The sequence below is a fragment of the Anopheles maculipalpis genome, chromosome 3RL, assembly GCF_943734695.1.
Source record: "Anopheles maculipalpis chromosome 3RL, idAnoMacuDA_375_x, whole genome shotgun sequence".
Taxonomy (NCBI): domain Eukaryota; kingdom Metazoa; phylum Arthropoda; class Insecta; order Diptera; family Culicidae; genus Anopheles; species Anopheles maculipalpis.
The window spans coordinates 35,038,181-35,058,695 of NC_064872.1; the positions used below are offsets into that span (position 1 = coordinate 35,038,181).

The 20,515-nt window shown below is 42.2% G+C and overlaps 3 protein-coding genes across 3 annotated transcripts in view; all 3 read right to left on the reverse strand.

Moving 5' to 3' along the window:
* Positions 1–10,657, reverse strand: part of LOC126564894 (immunoglobulin-binding protein 1) — a 526,173-nt gene extending 515,516 nt beyond the window's left edge. The window contains exon 1 of the mRNA XM_050222019.1: positions 10,651–10,657. The gene's annotated coding sequence lies outside the window, so the exon portion shown is untranslated. The remainder of the gene's footprint in view (positions 1–10,650) is intronic.
* Positions 1–20,515, reverse strand: part of LOC126564281 (actin-binding protein WASF2) — a 501,777-nt gene that overhangs the window by 340,288 nt on the left and 140,974 nt on the right. The gene's annotated exons all lie outside the window — the stretch shown is intronic.
* The window catches only part of LOC126563810 (histone demethylase UTY), a 93,821-nt gene that overhangs the window by 60,371 nt on the left and 12,935 nt on the right, over positions 1–20,515 (reverse strand). The window lies entirely within an intron of this gene.

Consider the following 20,515-nt stretch of genomic DNA (forward strand, 5'->3'; position numbering starts at 1 on the left):
GGATCAACGATTCACCAGAGATGTAATGGTGGAGGAATGATCCGTCATGGTGAAGAATGATCCATCTTCTGCTGTTCGGTTTTCGAATTTCTCCGAAGGCTTCCCCTTTTTTACGGCCAGGCCAGTGGCAAAATAGTGTTTATGCCGGTGGAAGAAATGCTCAAAGATGTAGGATGTCACATGACGATCTTGTGCAATTAAATCTTTAACGGCATCAATGTTCTCAGGCACAACGACCGTATTTGGACGACCTTTTCGAAATTCGTCATTGAGCGAACGCGTCGGCTAAGATTAAATTCATTATATCAGTTTTTAACAGTGCTATAGGATGCTCCACCGTCATACAAAGATTTGAGTACTTCAAAGCAGTCTTGTCTTGATGGTCCACGTCGACAGTTGTGGCAAAACTTATTCGTTCAAGACAATGTAACCATCACAAATGATGGTCGTACGTCAAAACGTTGTGACATGCTCCAAAATGTTTAAATTTCGAATAAAAACATTATTGTGGATGCTTGTGGATGCAGATGCTTTAGACATATCGATCGAGATGAATGTTCCTAAAAGCGAGCTGCACAGTCCTGCAGGTCTCGAGCTCCATGAAGGGGCCTCTTTGCTGCTCGAATACATCATTATTATGCGACTTGGTTTCTGCCTATGTTTTAGCCTCTGATTCAGTCGGAGGATTCGATAGTTTTCGGGCCCCAAACTTTGATGGCAAAGGTCCTCTTACACTCTATTGACTATAGAGAAATTGCGGAGAGAGAAGTAGAGGCTATAATCAAACTAACATCCAAAATTCCTTCTGGTTTCTTGTAATTTTGACTGAATTGAACCAAGTCTTGCCGGCGGCTGATATTTGTAAGTAGAATCAATCAATTGTATTGCGAGCCACGCTCATCTAATTTAATCAAGAAAATATAACTCCAGTTGATGAGCTCGATCCGAAGGTTAAAATATAATCGTACACACTTATACCTCACCCACACTCATACAGAAGCAGAACAAAAGCCACATCGAACGGAAGGTAAGGTAAGGTATCCGTGTTTTTCCCTTTGTATTCCCATGCGTCGTACTCGGGGTGCAGTTGCAACTTGCATTCTGGTTCTCATTCGTGTTGTATACAACAAAAAAAAACGAACTCACACAAACACTCACCAGCCAGGTAAAAAAGAAGATCGAGATCAGGTGGCAAAAGAAGGTATGAAAACCAGACGAAACACTTTTTTCTCGTTTTTTTTTGTTTGCTTCTTATATACACCCCGCATGTGATAGATCGTAAGGGAAACAATAAACAGCATATGGTGGAGGAAAAAGTAAACTCAAACTGATGAATAAAGACGATGTGCATCAAATGATGTTGCTGCACAGTGGTGCGCGGCAACCTGCATATAAAGGACACGGGCGCACGCACACATAAAACATCGAACGAATGTTTGGACGGGGTGCAGTGGAATCGTATTGGCTTACCTTTGGATTCTGCTTTGCTGAAGAAGGTATGTTTTAAACCCTGCTAGATTCTTTTATGCGTTTTTTTTTCTTTTGCTCGGTTCGGTTTCTTCGTTTGGCCCCAAAACAAAACACGGCGGCTCCCTTACGCTGGCAGGGCGCAACGCGTAGCGAGAACAAGAGCGCTTTTTGTTATAACAAAACGGTGTGTGTTGGTTGTCCGTTTTTTTTTGCTTATGCTCTCATGTAGGTTTTACAGTAGTATGCTTTTTTGTATAAAAAAGCTGAACACTTCTTTTCACTTGGCAGTGATTCGATTACGTTGGCGTAGCGCGTATAGAGAGTGAGAGAAATCGCTACGAATCACAATAAACTTGGTAGATGCTTTTTTTTTGTTATTTAAAATTATTACTTAAAATTCTTCCACAATTTTCACGACTTTTCACTACTAGTGAAGACGGCAGCTTTGTTTTCCTTCTGAGTATGAACACACAGAGACACACATACACACTACGCGGGTACGCATGAACGCACGCACTTCGCACACTTTGATGGATTCGTGTAAATACACACTCACACACGTGTGTTGTGTAAACGACTTCAAATCACTCCGCTCGAATACAACGGGTCGGATAAGCGGTGGCAGTAGAAAATTATGCTTTCTGGCACTGAAATTTTCACACAACTTGTGATACACACCTATTTTATATAGAAGATTGCAAGAAGGAAATTAATTATTTTCGTCAACCATCTCACATTAGTTGGTTATAAAGTATAGACGTAAGTTTGCCTATTTCACGGCACAAAACCCTTCGGATCCCCTTTTAAACAGGGCGGCGAACTCCGCACGAGTTGCTTTTTGTTTATATACAAAAAAACTATTTTAAATCCCCCATGTGTTTGTGTGCGGAAGGACCGCGCGAGGCCGTGCGTTCAGAAATGACACCATTTTTCTTTGCGTTTAAAAATACACAAATAAAACACTATACACCACAACAGATGACAAAGCTACAAGCTTCTCTAGGAGCAGTTATAGTAGCCTGCTGCTGTTGCTGCCACTGCCCAACGAACCCGCTTGCTTTGGTGGTTCAATGTTGTTACAAATATTTTTCACTTTTAAATAGCTTTTCTACGGTTTCCTCTATACACAGCATCAGCAAGCAGCACTGTCAAGCATTTGCTGTGTTTTTTTATTTTATTTTTCTTTCCCACCACAGATGCAACACAAACCGCACACGCACACCCACATTGGCTGCCCTCGTGATTTGCAATTTCAAACGCACACACAACTGTTGCCCTTTTTGCACAAATATCAATCGTTTGCTTCCTTATTATCGTATGGTGATATTATTGGCGGAATTATTAAATATAAACTCCACTCAATTTTTAATACAATAATCAACAATCGGCCCTTGGGTTTTATCAGTTTTTTTCCCACTCGGAAGTACCCCTACAAACAACACGCACACACACACACAAGAACAACAGCGTGTGGATGCTTAACGATGCTTTCACGACCTTCCCAAACATGTAAATCAGGGTGGAAAGAATAAATGATTTCATTTGCAGGCTTATTTCTCTTCTTCCTTTTTTAGTATTCTTTACTGACGCTAACGGTGACGTAGGCATATTACAGCCATTCGTTTTGTTTGTGTGTGCCATCGATATTTGCGTTATTTGTCGCACAACAATACACTGCGCTTTCGAGCCACCGCTTTTTATTCTAATGAATGAAAACCAGACGAAACACTTTTTTCTCGTTTTTTTTTGTTTGCTTCTTATATACACCCCGCATGTGATAGATCGTAAGGGAAACAATAAACAGCATATGGTGGAGGAAAAAGTAAACTCAAACTGATGAATAAAGACGATGTGCATCAAATGATGTTGCTGCACAGTGGTGCGCGGCAACCTGCATATAAAGGACACGGGCGCACGCACACATAAAACATCGAACGAATGTTTGGACGGGGTGCAGTGGAATCGTATTGGCTTACCTTTGGATTCTGCTTTGCTGAAGAAGGTATGTTTTAAACCCTGCTAGATTCTTTTATGCGTTTTTTTTTCTTTTGCTCGGTTCGGTTTCTTCGTTTGGCCCCAAAACAAAACACGGCGGCTCCCTTACGCTGGCAGGGCGCAACGCGTAGCGAGAACAAGAGCGCTTTTTGTTATAACAAAACGGTGTGTGTTGGTTGTCCGTTTTTTTTTGCTTATGCTCTCATGTAGGTTTTACAGTAGTATGCTTTTTTGTATAAAAAAGCTGAACACTTCTTTTCACTTGGCAGTGATTCGATTACGTTGGCGTAGCGCGTATAGAGAGTGAGAGAAATCGCTACGAATCACAATAAACTTGGTAGATGCTTTTTTTTTGTTATTTAAAATTATTACTTAAAATTCTTCCACAATTTTCACGACTTTTCACTACTAGTGAAGACGGCAGCTTTGTTTTCCTTCTGAGTATGAACACACAGAGACACACATACACACTACGCGGGTACGCATGAACGCACGCACTTCGCACACTTTGATGGATTCGTGTAAATACACACTCACACACGTGTGTTGTGTAAACGACTTCAAATCACTCCGCTCGAATACAACGGGTCGGATAAGCGGTGGCAGTAGAAAATTATGCTTTCTGGCACTGAAATTTTCACACAACTTGTGATACACACCTATTTTATATAGAAGATTGCAAGAAGGAAATTAATTATTTTCGTCAACCATCTCACATTAGTTGGTTATAAAGTATAGACGTAAGTTTGCCTATTTCACGGCACAAAACCCTTCGGATCCCCTTTTAAACAGGGCGGCGAACTCCGCACGAGTTGCTTTTTGTTTATATACAAAAAAACTATTTTAAATCCCCCATGTGTTTGTGTGCGGAAGGACCGCGCGAGGCCGTGCGTTCAGAAATGACACCATTTTTCTTTGCGTTTAAAAATACACAAATAAAACACTATACACCACAACAGATGACAAAGCTACAAGCTTCTCTAGGAGCAGTTATAGTAGCCTGCTGCTGTTGCTGCCACTGCCCAACGAACCCGCTTGCTTTGGTGGTTCAATGTTGTTACAAATATTTTTCACTTTTAAATAGCTTTTCTACGGTTTCCTCTATACACAGCATCAGCAAGCAGCACTGTCAAGCATTTGCTGTGTTTTTTTATTTTATTTTTCTTTCCCACCACAGATGCAACACAAACCGCACACGCACACCCACATTGGCTGCCCTCGTGATTTGCAATTTCAAACGCACACACAACTGTTGCCCTTTTTGCACAAATATCAATCGTTTGCTTCCTTATTATCGTATGGTGATATTATTGGCGGAATTATTAAATATAAACTCCACTCAATTTTTAATACAATAATCAACAATCGGCCCTTGGGTTTTATCAGTTTTTTTCCCACTCGGAAGTACCCCTACAAACAACACGCACACACACACACAAGAACAACAGCGTGTGGATGCTTAACGATGCTTTCACGACCTTCCCAAACATGTAAATCAGGGTGGAAAGAATAAATGATTTCATTTGCAGGCTTATTTCTCTTCTTCCTTTTTTAGTATTCTTTACTGACGCTAACGGTGACGTAGGCATATTACAGCCATTCGTTTTGTTTGTGTGTGCCATCGATATTTGCGTTATTTGTCGCACAACAATACACTGCGCTTTCGAGCCACCGCTTTTTATTCTAATGAATTTAAACGAAATTCAAGCCAACGAAAAAAAAAAGGAATTTCCTTTTTTTTTCGGGTGCACACAAACCCTGTGCCCTTCTGCGTGCTCTGTACCACACAAGCGCAACGCGCATAAACAAAACGATTTTGATTAAAAAATTGGAACACATACACTAAGACACACTTTGTATCGAAGCAGGCGATAGGAGCGATTTTTTTCTCTATGCCACTATAAACAACGATACGCTCTTCTTCTGTAGCGAAGAAGGGCACACACAAAAAAGTACAAAATTTTCCATGAAAATGGGAAAACGGGAAATACACACACACACAAACACACCGTCGTTTCAGCTTCTTTAACGTTTTTGCGCAAACACAGTGAGCAAGAAATGTGAGGAAGAATGAAACTTGGCACGATTTTTCACGCTCTATCCATCTGGCAAGCAGACACACACACAGAGAGGAGGGCTCACAATTGGCCCTTTTTTCCACCCCATTGATATAAAAGCGGATGGGACACACAATGTGCCATCACCCACCCACCCTCCGTGCGCCATCCATTGTCGAATAAATCCACCCCCTGGCACAATTGCCACTGATAAACGATGACGTGCAACGGACGGAGTAGGGCAATGGGAGAATGTTGTGAGGGGAGGGAGGAAGGGGAGAAGCGATGTGAAAGCGCCTACTATGCTCGCGCGCTCGTTCTCTCAATTACGAAACGAATGCAGCGGTGCCGTTTCTTCGCGTGTGGTGAGGCTACCGTTGCTACTATCTACTACTACTTGGTACGCCCAGCCTACTATATAACAATACACATACACGTACACATTAGTGCTCGTAGATTCACTAGACATTCACGAACGCCCAACAGCAGTATACTAGCGATTAGCAGCACGATGGGGCACGAATTTCACGCCGTATACAGTCACACGAGCACGCACGTAAGGGAGGCAAACAGAATTGGGAACACACCTTCAAAACACACACACACACACACGTGCGCGCACACAACGCCCGCAACCTCCGCTCTCGTCGCTAGTGAGAGAGATTCACACACTGATGATGATGATGATGGCGCTTGATGATGATTTAGCTGCACTTACTCCCTCTTTCAGGTGTACTTTGAGCACTAGCAGTAGTGCACACCGGAAAAAGAAGGGTTTGGGCAAATATGCTCGATTACTTTTACTTGGGAAACAATTTTCGGACAATATCGCTTATCACACGCTGTTTAGGCTGGTTGGCGCTTGTGTGTTGTTCTCGGCACACCAGCACACACTGACCGACCCCGTTTTCACTTTTCTTTCCCTTTTCCCTATAAGCCCAGCTCCCTTGTTACCGACCCGCTCTTCTTCTTCAGACCAAAAACACCCGAGCAGCGTGACGTGCGAGCGTGACGTCCGTACGCGCTGGTTTTTCGATTCGAATTGAATCAAGCAGGCGGCTCGCGGTTCCGTTCGCTGATACCGCGTATTGAAACCGGTTGTCTTAAGCGGAGAGCGCGCGTTTCGTTCGCTCACCGGGAGAGCCGAGCAGGGGTTTTCGAGCAATGTTTCGTTTACAAAACAGGGCTAAGTTCGAACAATCCACGATTATTATCGACCTTCCATGACAAGTGTTAACACAGATTAACGATACTTTTGCAAGGTATAGAAATAACTTTTTAAAGAAATTATAGCTTCTTCTTCTTCTTCTTATTCTGACCTCAACGACCTTTTTGATCAAGCCGACTGTAACCTCTGCCACCGGAACACCCCACGAAGAATAGAGAAACCAGATTAAAGGAGTCTAGCTCTTTTTAAAGAGAAGAACCCAGCTGCTCACTAACATGTGACAAGTAGTTCCGCGATCACTGAGGGCGAAGAGCTACCTCGTCAGGGCGAAGAGATCGAAGAGTGCCAAGAGCTTCCACGTGAATGTGAAGAGCTAACTCGTGAGGACGCACAGCTTAAAGATTTACCTCTTCACCCTTCAGAAGAGCTCCAAGATCAGCGAAGAATCACCTCGTGAGGGAGAAGAGCTACAAGATGACAAAGAGCTACCTCGTGAGTGCGAAGAGTGCGTCGTGGTAGCTTGTTAGGGAGAAGAGTTACCTTTATGAAATAGACGAACGCATTCAAAATCCACACTTCATTGATGTGAGGCCTTCCGGTAGCTCTCAAGATTCTTTGTTAGATTCAATACAGTAAAATATGTTCCCTGCATCGATCAAAATAGAACGATATTGAAGAGTGATTTTCACTTTTGAAAAAAAAACGCCAATAGATAATTTTTTTCTGCATAAATAAAAGAACTAGTAATAACTTTGGCACCATGTCACACATCTTCTAAGATCATTACAGGACTAGCAGTGCCCTTAAATGTGGGTGTTTTTATTGTTGATTCTACTACGATGTGGATCGGTCGAACGCGTCAAATATCAGATGTTTTTGAAAATAAAATTCAACAATATCTGCCCATCTTAGAAGTAAAAGCGACGATGGGTTTTTTAAAAATATCTATTGCACTCTATCCACTGGTTGTTAGACTATATGAAACAAAACAGGATGGCCCTTTCTTTTACGGTATTTTGTCTTTTTTTAATAAATCTAACAGTTTTAATAAATTCAACATAATTTATAAAGCTAATCCATTTCATAGTGCTGAAAATACATAAATATACCATAATCGTGGATAGCTTTTGAATGCAAGACAAACCCTTCAATCTCTCCCTTCGTCTACCCTTCAATTACGATTTCGCTCTCACTGCTGCAGCTTCCTTCTCTTTTCCACCCGAGGCGAACAAACTCAAATCTAAACTTCTCTCACCCTCGTACTCTCTCTCTAATTCTATCTTCTTCCTGCAACTACCGGCCACCATACATGCATCCTCGCTTCACTATTAACGACTTCCGTTCTCCCACATTCTTACCCTCCCCCTTTACATTCCGTTTTCGACACAAATTTTACTCCTCGTTCCTTCCGCTTTCTCTCCACGTTTCCCCTTTCCTCTTGTTCCTCTATCACACACCCTTCATGATTGTGTGCGAACGCACTGATGATGATGACGATGATACTCGACGCTCCCTTTTTTCAACCCCTCCTTGTGAACGAGAACATCAATGGAACGAAACGGGAGAGTTCGCACCCGGCCAGAGAGAGAAAGGTATAGCGAGGCTGGTCGTCACGTAGGCACCCCGAACGTAATGGACAGATGCAAACGGGGGCTGCACTTTTTTCTATTACGGCATCGATGCACTTTCCGTTCGATTCGGTGGTGGTGCGATGGTTGGCCGAATGAACACGTCGTCTCATGAACCGGCGGTGGTAGTTCATTCATCCCCTTTACTCGCGGATGTTGCGGACGCTATATCCACAGTCTGAGCTGACTGAGCCTAATCTAATCATATCCGACAAACGTTCTAAACAACCCCCGACAAGCGGTAGTTAGGATGCAAATTATCAATTCAAGATTGTCGCTACGATCGAAGGGTAGAATCTACAGTGTGTGGCCTTTGGTAAAGGTAAATTGTTTGCAAGTTTTGTATGTATTTCTGTCGAGCCGGAAGTAGCTCTAAGCACACATCTAAATAATCGAGGATAAGCTTAGAAATTGCATTTTGGTGAGAGGAAGCATAGGAAGAGAATTCCAGAGAGAAAGAGCGAGAGTTCTCTGGAAGTGAACCAGGAAGTTGCAGGCAGAAGCACCAACACACGTATATAGAGGAAGGAATCATTAAACGAACCCTCACAGCAGAGCAAAATCGGCAATCTCGGTAAGGGAAACATTAAAGGATGATTCTACCGGGACTCAGCAGGACGACCTTCCTAGGACGAGGCTCCGCAACGTGCTGACGGTAGTGTGATCGCGTTGTTGCTACGCTACTTGCGCTGTACAATCGATCCAAAGCTTTTTCGCTTATGCTTTCGACCATGTGTGTCTTGTGGTGTCATAGCGGAAATTTCGGTTGAAAAATTCTAACAAAAATGTTTCCAGCTTATGCGAAATTGAATGTGAATCAAATCAAAATACTTCATTTTTACTTCAACAAAAATATAGATTTACAATTTTTTTTTGAAATGTTGAAAAATATATCAAAACTTAACGATTGAGTTTGACTAACTTGAAGTAGTAAAATATATTTTAAATTTCAATTTCACCAACATACACAAAACATTCCCATAATATCTTTCCAGAGTTCCAAAGGCCACCCGTAGCGCTATTAACTTTTGCCTCCTGCAACATTTGTCAACTGTCACGGATAGAAGCTTACCGATTGACCCGCAGGAACGTTCCTTTATCTTCGCAATCTTTGTCAATTTCCCTCGGAAATCCTCCACTAAATGTGTGGATTGGTTGCCGTAAAAGTGACCAGCAATGGAATGTTTTCCTTCTATCTTTTGCAACAAGCCAAAGCGGCAATCTCATGCTTCTAAGTATATTGGGAGCGACGACTCAACAGCCAAAAAAAAACCAACACTGTTCCAACATAAACAACATAAACATGCGGGAGAGAGCCTTATGTTTTCATCAGCACGTCGTCCCATCGTCGCCGAGCAAAACGTGGGGCCAATATTCTCTCCAAAATCGATAAAAACCTGTACTCCCGTAGGAACTCACCAAAAGACTTCACGACACGACGCTTTCCCGGGATTACGCTGCGAGTGTGTACGTGCGGCTTACCCTTATAGCGGTGGGAGCCGAAAGAATTCCACCGAAGGAAAGTGAGGAAAAACACTGGAGATGGAAAATGCAGTAGGAAAGACCAGTTTGGAGGAAGCATAATGGAAACGGAAGCGCGGTTACTGTTTACGAAAGAAGAAACAGGAAATGGTAGTGCCGGTTCCGGGAAACCGTTTCCGGTCAAGCTAATGAATGGACACAAGTACGCGAACGTGGAATGAATTGGACGAGTGGAAACGTTGCCCCAAGGTTGCCACAATTAGACATTAGAAGAGCCACCGACTGTTGTGTATTTATAGGTTTGTTTGCAGTAATACAAGTACAAATATGCAATTAACTTTAAGTTGACTTTAATATCAAAACATACTCATGTAAACCTTACTCATGTGACATACATGTCATGTAAGCCACTCAACACCATAAATTATAAAATTTACTTCCCGGTTATCAATCGATACATCTGATAACAACAATGTTTGCTGCACAAACATTGAAAAAGGCGAGAAAATGCCAGGTTCATTTTATACGGACAAGTTAATACCAGTTAACACATGCAACATGTTAATATATCATTTAGTAAAATTGTTACCAATTCCACTTAATGTACAATTTGGTTGGTCAGATAAACTAGTCGCACGTTGTCAAACAAATGCCTAGTCCAAGTAAAAAGTCTTTCTGTTGGTAGCGATTACATCATAGTTGCCTGGTCACTCGAGCTCCCGGAATGCACTCGTGGAGCTTCCCAGCGAAACAGACGTGACTTAAACACCTCTTCAAAAATATATTTTTCCCTTATTTTCTATTTCATCCCCTTATCGGCAACGGTTAGGCGTGCCTACATGTTATTAACAATTTCGGTGACATGCGTTCGACAGTGTCCACCAACGATTGAGGGTCGTTACACATTATCGCCTATTTTATTATCTCACATACACACACACACGCACATACATTACAGCAAATGCTGGGAAGGTTGATAAGGTATTACTGGTGAGGAAATTGTGAGTGGTTGAGACGGAGAAGGTTTACGATTAGTGCCCGATTTGACTGGGATCATTTACCATGATCGATCGATCAAATGAAGTTTATCTACTTTTACTATTTGAAATAAGTATTGTATTATATCAATTATCATTTGCTAACAAACGATCTGGAGCGTTTTTTGTGCTAGAAAGCATACATTAACAAACAATTTAATAAGTAAAATTTGTAGATATCTGGTCTGGTCTTGATCTGATCAGTAACCAGCCAGATACTCTCGCCATGGCCTCAGTACTTTGATGAACTACTTAACGACCAGTCTAACAAACGGCTAGAGGCTCCACTAGCAGACAGTCCCGATGTACCGTCGCCACCTGACACCGAGGACACACAAAAAGCTATCCGTCGGTTAAAGAACAATAAAGCACCCGGAACCGACGGAATCGTAGCCAAACTGATCAAAAACGGGGATGTCTTACTAGAAAATGAGGTTCATCAACTTGTTACTGAGGTATGGCATAGCGAATCGATGCCTTGTGTTAGGAATCTCGGCATCAGTTATCCCATATACAAGAAGGGAGCTATGTTGGACTGCAACAACTACAGGGGTATTACGGTGTTGAATAGAGCCTACAACACATTCTCATATTCTCAGGATAAGCTTGCAAAGAGGATTCCGAAACAGAAAATCTATGGCTGACCAGATCTTCACCATGCAGCAAATCTTGGAGAAGATGGCTGAACAGCAGTTGAACACGTACCATCTCTTCATAGATTTCAAAGCCGCATATGATAGCATAGCCAGGGTAAAACTCTTCGAGGCCATGAACTCTTTTGGAGTCCCGGCTAAACTGATCAGGCTTGTTAGAATGACCCTGACCAACGTCACATGCCAGGTGAAGGTTGATGAAAAACTCCCAGGGTCCTTTGCTTTGCCAAGGAGCGCCTGTCTCCTACTCCACTTCGCGCTAGAGAGGGCGATCCGTGACTCGGAGGTGGAGACTTCGGGAACCATCTTCTATAAGTCAACCCAGATCCTGGCATACGCTGATGACATAGACATCATTAGTCTGCGGCTCTCCCAGGTAACAGAGGCCTACCAAAGGATAGAGCAGGCGACAGAAAACCTCGGGTTGCAGCGGCTCTACCAAGAAATACGGAACGTGGGGGTGATGTACGGATAGGTGAACTCAAATTTGAAGTCGTCCAAAACTTCACCTACCTCGGGTCAAAAGTCAGCACCGAAACCAGCCCAGAGACGGAGTGGCGCGCTAGGATGCTGGCGGCCAGCCGGTCATTCTACAGCCTGAGGAAACATCTCACCTCAAAAAATCTGTCCCGACGGTCGAAGCTGGGAATGTATCGTACCTTTATAGTCCCAGTTCTCACATACGGCTCTGAGACATGGACTCTGTCCAAAACAGACGAAGTCCTCTTAGCCGCGTTCGAGTGGAAGTTGCTTAGAAGGATTGTTGGCCCCGTACGTGTGGAAGGACAATGGAGGAGCCGCTTCAACGACGAGCTGTACGAACTGTATGACCATCTCACCGTCGTGCAGTGAATTAGGCCCGCCAGGCTCCGATGGGCTGGCCATGTTATACGCATGGCACCCGACGACCCAGCTCAGAAAGTCCTTTTAGGCCGTCCACAAGTGCAGAGGAGGCGTGATAGGCCCAGATTGAGGTTTGGAGGATGGCGTGGAATCATCTGCCGTCAGGCCGGGATAACGGATTGATGATCGACGGTGCGGGACCATGAGCGGATCCGGATTCTGCAGCGGCAGGCCAAGACCGCAAAGCAGTTGTAGCGCCTGATAAGTAAGTAAGTCAAATTTGTAGAAGGAAAACGAAGTCAATAATAACTGATTTCAACTATTAGTTAGAATAAAGTTTTGAGAGAGTATATGCTAAAGGAAATCTCACCCAGAACACACTGGAAAAAATTGCATATAGAATACGTTATTTGCCTAGAATTTATTACATTGAAAAGACTCTGATTGATTCTATGAAGATTGCTATGTACGTTGCCTCAGGATACTTGCCAAGAAAGTCTAGATGCATGAAAAATAAATTCGGGAAATCATCGAAAAACATGTATGCAACTTCAAGAGCGAAAGTGAAATGACACTTAAGTACAGAACGTATTCTAGTGGGACGCATCAAGGACATTGGTTTCTGTCTTGAAGAGGCATAGAAGGATAATCCTGTACCCTACTTTGAAACTAAAGCACTGTTCAATATCGATACTGTCTAGAACTGCCACACAGAATGCTTCATTTCACGAGACAAACTTGAAGAAGGTCCCCAGATGATTGAGATTTATCAGGCATCCAGGCTGAACATGTAGGGGTTTAGAGTGTACGCCAACTCAGGTTCAAAAAGATTTCCTACAACTGGAACACAACATCATAACATCGAATCGAACCCGTCTATAGCTGATAGAAAACATAAAAATTTAGCTCAATGATTCCCATAGAAGTCTGGTTTTTTTTCTATTTGAACGCCTGTTGAAGCTCCATAAGCATGACAAACAGCTCACGAAGACCTTAAAGCCTATTACAATACTCCCGGACATCGTCTTTAGAATTTTATTAGAAAAAGGGGAAGGCTTATAGAGTAATTGGGACGTAAAAAAATATATAAAAAAGTTCGTACAGAAAAATTTTGCATTTTTTTGCCCCTGACAAGGTGTAAGTAGAAATTCATCTCAGAATACAATTAAACAAATTTACCATATGTGAACATCAACCGAAATATTCTTACATTGATGGTGATTATAATAATTGTTGCGGTAACAATAGAGGGCTAAGTTAATGAGTTCACGATCTCGTCTGTTAAGCCACAACTGTTGTCCATCACACGAAGTGATTAAGTTTTGGATAATAGGTTAGCAAAACTTCTTTCAAAAGTGGTTCCCGTACAATAAAAAGAGGAACAAAACACTTCGCCAAACATTGAAACGACTGGTTGTGGAGAATTTTACCGCCAAACTGTATAAATATACATACAAAAATCATCATTAAGCGTCGAACCATAATGCATTTTTGTGCGATCAGGGGAATGACCATAATGCATTCGAATATGGCCGGCAAGGGCAAACACTACACACTGCCAACGAGCCAACATTTTCCTCATCTAATTCAACCACCGGTCGGAACCCTGTAATTACCGCTCAACAAAGTCCCGGCAACACAACGCAACAGAGAACAGCAGATTATCCCGAAAACGAGAGTATCCTTGACAGGGAACTAGGGAACCGGGAACGGAACGCAACGCGGCAGGAGATGTTCCCTTCTCATTTGGATACTTTGTGTGTATGAGTGTGCATACTGTATCGCGAGAGGATCCTACGCGAATGCGTATTCAGCTCAGCAAAATCCTAAATGCACCGAAAGGCGAGAAGACGCTCCACAATACACTCATCTGAGAAGAGAATAAAGGCTTAGCCTTGCGCTGATAGAACATTAGACGAGGATCGTAGGTAAAGGCGCGTGTTGGGGACATGGCAATGTGGCGCGTGCGAGGAAATCAACTCAAAATGGAAAAGATTTATCGCTCCTCGAAGGCCCCAACCAAAGCCCGGAGGCACAAAGAAGGTTCCCCAGAGCAGAAGCCAAGGAAAGAGCGCAGCGCAACGACAACGTGTTGCATCAACGATACGATCACGACAGGACAAGGTCAATGCAATCGAACAAGGCCAAAAACTGCGCCCGCCAAACAGACGAAACAAAAAACACAATGCAGGCAGAAAAGCGGAAAGAACGGAACAGTATAAGCGGTGCAACACGGTTAAGGTCCGAAATGCATGTCGGAAGGAAAAAAGAAAACACATTATTTCTAGCGTTCTGTGAGTGGTGGCATCAATCCAGGGTGATTTTTTTAGCATTTTTTATCGCGTGCATGATTAACCCCATTGCCCATACTACTAAATGGCTTATACTTCCTGACGCTGAACTTCGAAGCCGTGTTTAGATCATGTATTTTGAGGAGGTCTTCTTGTATTATTAGAACAATCTTACTACTTTGTCACTAACCACTTGTCACGAAAAGAATAAATAATCGAATGAAAATTAAAGCGAAAAAACCTGTATTATAAGTATACCAATATCTCACCTAACTTTGACGGAATGATCTATATTGATCGTCTCTGATCTATAAGCTTACGAAGACTAGGCCTTATTTGGCCTAGGCGATCTTTTTTTCTTCTTTGAGGAATGGCCTTCTTCATGATCTAACGAGTTCATGCCGGCCACCGAATGGCTTACTAGACTTTGCTGATACCACGTAGTTGGATAGTCAAGTCCTCAACTACAGGGAAACGATCCGGTCTTGGCGTGTGGCTTAGGGCCAGCATTTCCATCGCTACTACCACCGGACCGCTCCAAGTCTTCCCTGTCCTGGCTACTAATTGGTTGAGTTTTTTCAAAAGAAGAAGGAATTTTGTCCACAAAATTCTATTAGTTATCCCCATCTTAAGAGATCAGAAAATGCATTCGATTGCTGACGCGGTCGCTGCCAGAAGGACAAATGTTACGACGAAGTTATCCGCTCATTATGTCCTGCTATGTTCTGGATCACCATCTGCACCGATTCTCCAGATCCCTACATCAAAGTTTCACCCAGTTTCAGCTATCAGGAATTTAAAACCTCGGTTTTCCTCATCTGTTTTTGTTCCTTTTTACGATCTTCTTCTTGGCTTAACGACCTACTAGGTCACGACGGCCATCGAATGGCTTACTAGACTTGCCGATACCACGTAGTTGGATAGTCAGACCTCACTACGGGGGGACGGTCCGGATGGGATTTGAACACTGGTCCTGCCGTTTGAAGACCGGCCCCGTTGTTGGCTACACCGCACGCCGTACCACTGTTACGATCATACCTTTTATACCCCCGATACGATAGCCCCATTTTAAGATCATACTTTTATTACACGCTTTCGTCTTTCGTCCCCGAAAAAAATGGTTAAAAAACGCTTTTTTTTTAAACTAGAAGCGGTTATCAGATGTCAGGATAGGTCGAACTAAGTTTTTCTATCTTTGCACAGTAACTTAGCATAAAAACATATTGTACGAATATATATTGAATAGTTGCTCCATTGCTTTTTACCAAAGCTGCTCCAAACTAATGGACAATGGTCAGTAAGGAGGACTGTTGGGACACAGAGTAATCGAATGACACATCGTAAAATGAGCCAAACCTTGCTATCAAAAACTCGTCCATACGTGCAAAAAGCTGCCAAAAGCATACTTTTGCATGTTTTGTAGTTACGAAAATATTTGCTCTCGTTTTGAGTAAAAAATCCTTATTTAACCCCGTACAATACAGCAATACTTGCAATGTTTACTATCAACAAATCGTTGTGTTCTATCAACCATCAGGGAACTAGGGTTCCAATTGTTTAGTAATAGCCAGATTACACAACTAACCTTGTATTATGGGGGAAAAAAATTGCACTAATTCATACTGATCACTTACAGTTTGTCATGTATCACACACAAACAGCTTATCGGTTTGAAACTTACCTGAAACGATAAAATAAAAGTTAAAAGTTAAGTCAGTAAAGTAAGATACAGACAAGAAAAATTAAATTATGACCATAAAACGCTTTACAAAGTAACAATAAATTATGAAAGATTTTCTGTGGGAAGCGAAATGGCATGCATCGAGACAGATGTGTCGGTTGATTCAAACTATCTTGGAAACTGGACAGTAGCAAGGAGATAAAAAGAAATCTAATCGTGCAAGCGCTGCTCGGGCAGCTAACAGGAAGAAAAGCTTATTTATTCTTTCAAAAAGATCAGTCTAACTTCAGCACACACCACCCTACACGCGTTAAGGAAACGATAATTTTGTTACTTTTGTGAAGCATACATTATGCTAACTGATTTAGTTTTACGAGCATAAATCGACTCATAACAATCGTAAGAAAAACTTGAAAAACAACCATTTAAAGCGAGAAAAAGGCGAGAGATTTCTGACGACAGATTTCGTGGTAGATGTGCATCGTAAAACAAGTTTTTGCCACATCACATCGTAATAGGCAATGAATTTTACGATCATCCACATGCTCTCCGTTTAGCAACACAGGAAAGCTATGCATCAAAGCACAGTTTTCTTGTGAATGCTCATTCTTTCGGCAACCTCTGAATTGAACAGTTTAGTTTATTTAACACTTTTCGGCCACAGTCTAAATTTTACGTGTTAGTACCGTCTTACAATATGGAATACTCTATCGCTTCGGAAATACCGGAAAAGGGTGTGTAAAGTTGGATTTTTTTTACAATATCAATAAAAATTTTATTTTTGTAGGACGAAAAAGTTTCTCTTCTTTGATTAAAATGTTCAATTCACGGAAGGCTACTGACAAGGAATCCAGTCAAAATTGGCCCAAACCCATGAAAGGTAAATTTGTACAAACACAATTAAAAATCTGAGTTACTTAGATACTAATGTAATCTCGTGTGTCCTCTAACCTAGAATCGAGGAAAACTAAAAATGAAGTCAACGCTGACAATAGTCGTGGAGATGAAACAGAACCTGAAGATAGCTTCAAACAAGTGCAAATGGAAAACGAATCTTCTAATCAAGAATTGAAGGAAAACAAAATACAAAGCAACAGTGGCAAAAATATTCACGAAGAATCAGAGCAGAAGGAAACTAATTTTTCACTGAAGAAAATTAAAGAAGACTCCAAAAATGGAAAGAGTCTTGGGGAAGAAACAGAACCTAAGGATAGCATCAAACAAGTAAAAAAGGGAAACGAATCTTCTAATCAAGAATCGAAGAAAAATAAAACACAAGTCAGTAGTGGTGAAAATACTGTAGAAGAACCAGAGCAGAAGACTTATCATCTGCTGAAGAAAAATAAGGAAGAGGTCAACAATGGAAAGATTCTTGGAGAAGAAACAAAACCTAAGGATATTATCCAAAAAGCAGAAATAGAAAACGATTCTTTTAATCAAGAATCGAAGAAAAATAAGATACAAATCAACAGTGGTAAAAATACCGTACAAGAACCAGAGCAGAAGTCTAATCATCCGCTGAAGAAAATTAAGGAAGAAGACAAAAATATAAAGATTTTTGGAGAAGAAACAGAACCTAAGGATAGCATCAAACAAGTAAAAAAGGAAAACGAATCTTCTAATCAGGAATCGAAGAAAAATAAAACACAAGTCAGTAGTGGTGAAAATATTGAAGACTCAAGTCTGAAGGATACTAACCACCAGTTGCTATCTGGGAGTGAGGTCAATGAAACGGAAAAAATGAGTGTAAAAGAAACAACGAGTTTCACACAAGATCCTCCAGGCGCTACGACACCGGAAGTTTTACACACTACGAATGTGGATTCCAGCAAAACCACGAAGGAAAATGTTTTCTCAGAGGAAGCTTCCAACATCGAATCTGTTCAAGCGAACGATATTACAGAAGAGGCTCACCCGATTCGCGATCGTATTCAGCAGGAAAGCTTTTCAACAATCGAGAAAGAAACCTTTCTATCGCCAAACAGAACTGTGCCATCGAAGCTGAGCAATACTTCAGGCAAGGTGAAAACAAATATTTCACAAAAGAAATCACCAAACTCTTCCATGTCCCTCCGAGACAAACAGCAATCCTCAAGCCAATCAAGCCAAAGCTCACTATACTCTTCTGGTCCGTCAACCTCATCCTTGTGCCATCTGACCGAACTTTCGCAACCAAAGCCGGAAGCGTTGCGAGCAACACTAAAATGTTTACGACAACTTCATGGCAAGGATGCAGAACAGCTCGTCACCATTGAGCGTCATCTGCGCGGTCTTTGCTGTGGACCGAAAGCTAAGGTTGAAGGTAAGCCAGCTACACATACTGCAACACGCAAAAAGGCAAGCAGGCCAGCAGGGGAACCTAAGAAACCTACGAAAACCGACGATGAGAATGCTTTGGGCATTCGTGAAGCGTTCGATAAGTTTGCCGGAAATCTGTTTGCGCAGCTCGAGCGCAAACGAGCGCTCGAAAACTATGAAGTCGCCAAATTGCAGATCCCGGTAGAGCTCGGCTACTATCGAGCTGCATATGATGCGCTGGTGGGAGCGTTCGGACAACCGTACCACAAGTGTACGCTCGAGTTGTACCAGCAGCTGGCCGCAGAGTTTGGCATCGAGGCCGAAAGGTTTGTTATGGATAAAACACCAGATATTGTTTCAACAGACAAGTTTGCCAACGATAGATCAATAAAACAGAAGTAGATAGTGTTGTTTCCAGTAGTATATGTCGGATGCAAATTTTCTAATTAAAATTATTTCGGTCTCAAGCAATATTTACTGTTAGAAAATTAAATTTAAATAATTAATCTCCTACAAGCAACCTGTCGCCAACGAATGTGCTGCTTTTTAGTAAAAAGATATTGCATCGACAAACAATGTCTTCATCAACTAATATTCCATTTTCCCTTCTCAGGACCTTTTTTCTGTAAATGAATAAAATACAAGAAATCCCACTTTTTCTTTCTATATTTGCTTTTCTTTTGGGGAATAGAAAATGCAGTACCGAGAGATAATTTATACTTCATAATATTTATCTTCTTCCACCGACCCCAGCACCAGCATGTGTACCTGGGTGCTCTCGTCGTGAAGAAATTTATCTTCCACCAAAGGCACACGATCGCCACAGCGGGAGAAAGGAACACGGACACAAAACTTCAGCAAGACGAACAGTACACACCCCACAAGGGCGGGCGGACATGGTTGGGACGTTTGCTTGCCATAAATTTTCATTTCCTAGTGCAAAGAAACGTAAGTGTGAGCGAAGTAACACGAAACGCCCTAGGACCCAAGGGAAAAAAAAGAAAGACCGTTTGTCCAACGCCAAAACGGCATTGACTTTCAGCGGGCGTTTTTGGATCACCGAAGACAGCGTTAGCAGACAGGAAAGTTTCCCCCAATGAAAATCCTGTCCTTGCGAATCATGCAGAAAATCTTTCACTACGAAGCCAAGCTCGCAGCAGTGTAGAAATTCTGGATAGCACCAGGAAGGAAGCAACTGCCGTTCACACCAAAGGGCTGGAATTTTTGTTTGTTACTTTTAGCACACAGACATTAAGGAAACTTCTAAATCTCATGATGGAAGAATGAAAAAGCATATACTTTCTGCGATCTTTGTACCGGGCTAGGATCAAGGACACGATTCGCAAAGGACGAAAAAGGAAGTAGCAAATAAAAAAAACACACAAACACAAACCTGATACTAAACCAGGAATAGACGAAAGCTTCATCCATGTACTACATCTTCATGACTTGCGTGGGGCATTCATATTTCGTTCTCTTATATCCCCTTTTTTGGAGGGCGACAATAGAACAGCGCCTTCGCAGACACTCAGCAATACGTCCGGGAAAATTCCCAGGGTTTCAACACACAGTAGTATGTAAGGAAAATCCAACGAAAAAAGACATCCCCAAATACACCGACAGCATGGAAAGCGGGAAAGCTGCGAAAGCACACACACCCAAACCAGGCACACTGCTTACGAATAGAACGTACACACCACACCAAAGCACCAGCAGTGTGCCGTGCAACGACCACATAATCAGCACCGGTTTATGGTGAAAAACTCTCCCAGCAAAGCTTACCGTACGGAGTAGAAGATGGGAAGCTCGAATACATAGAGGACCTCGAAACAGTGGCAAGGAAATCCTCCAAGAGGGCGAATGAGAACCGAAAGACGGTACTTTTTCGTACAACCACCTTCTCCCGAAAGTC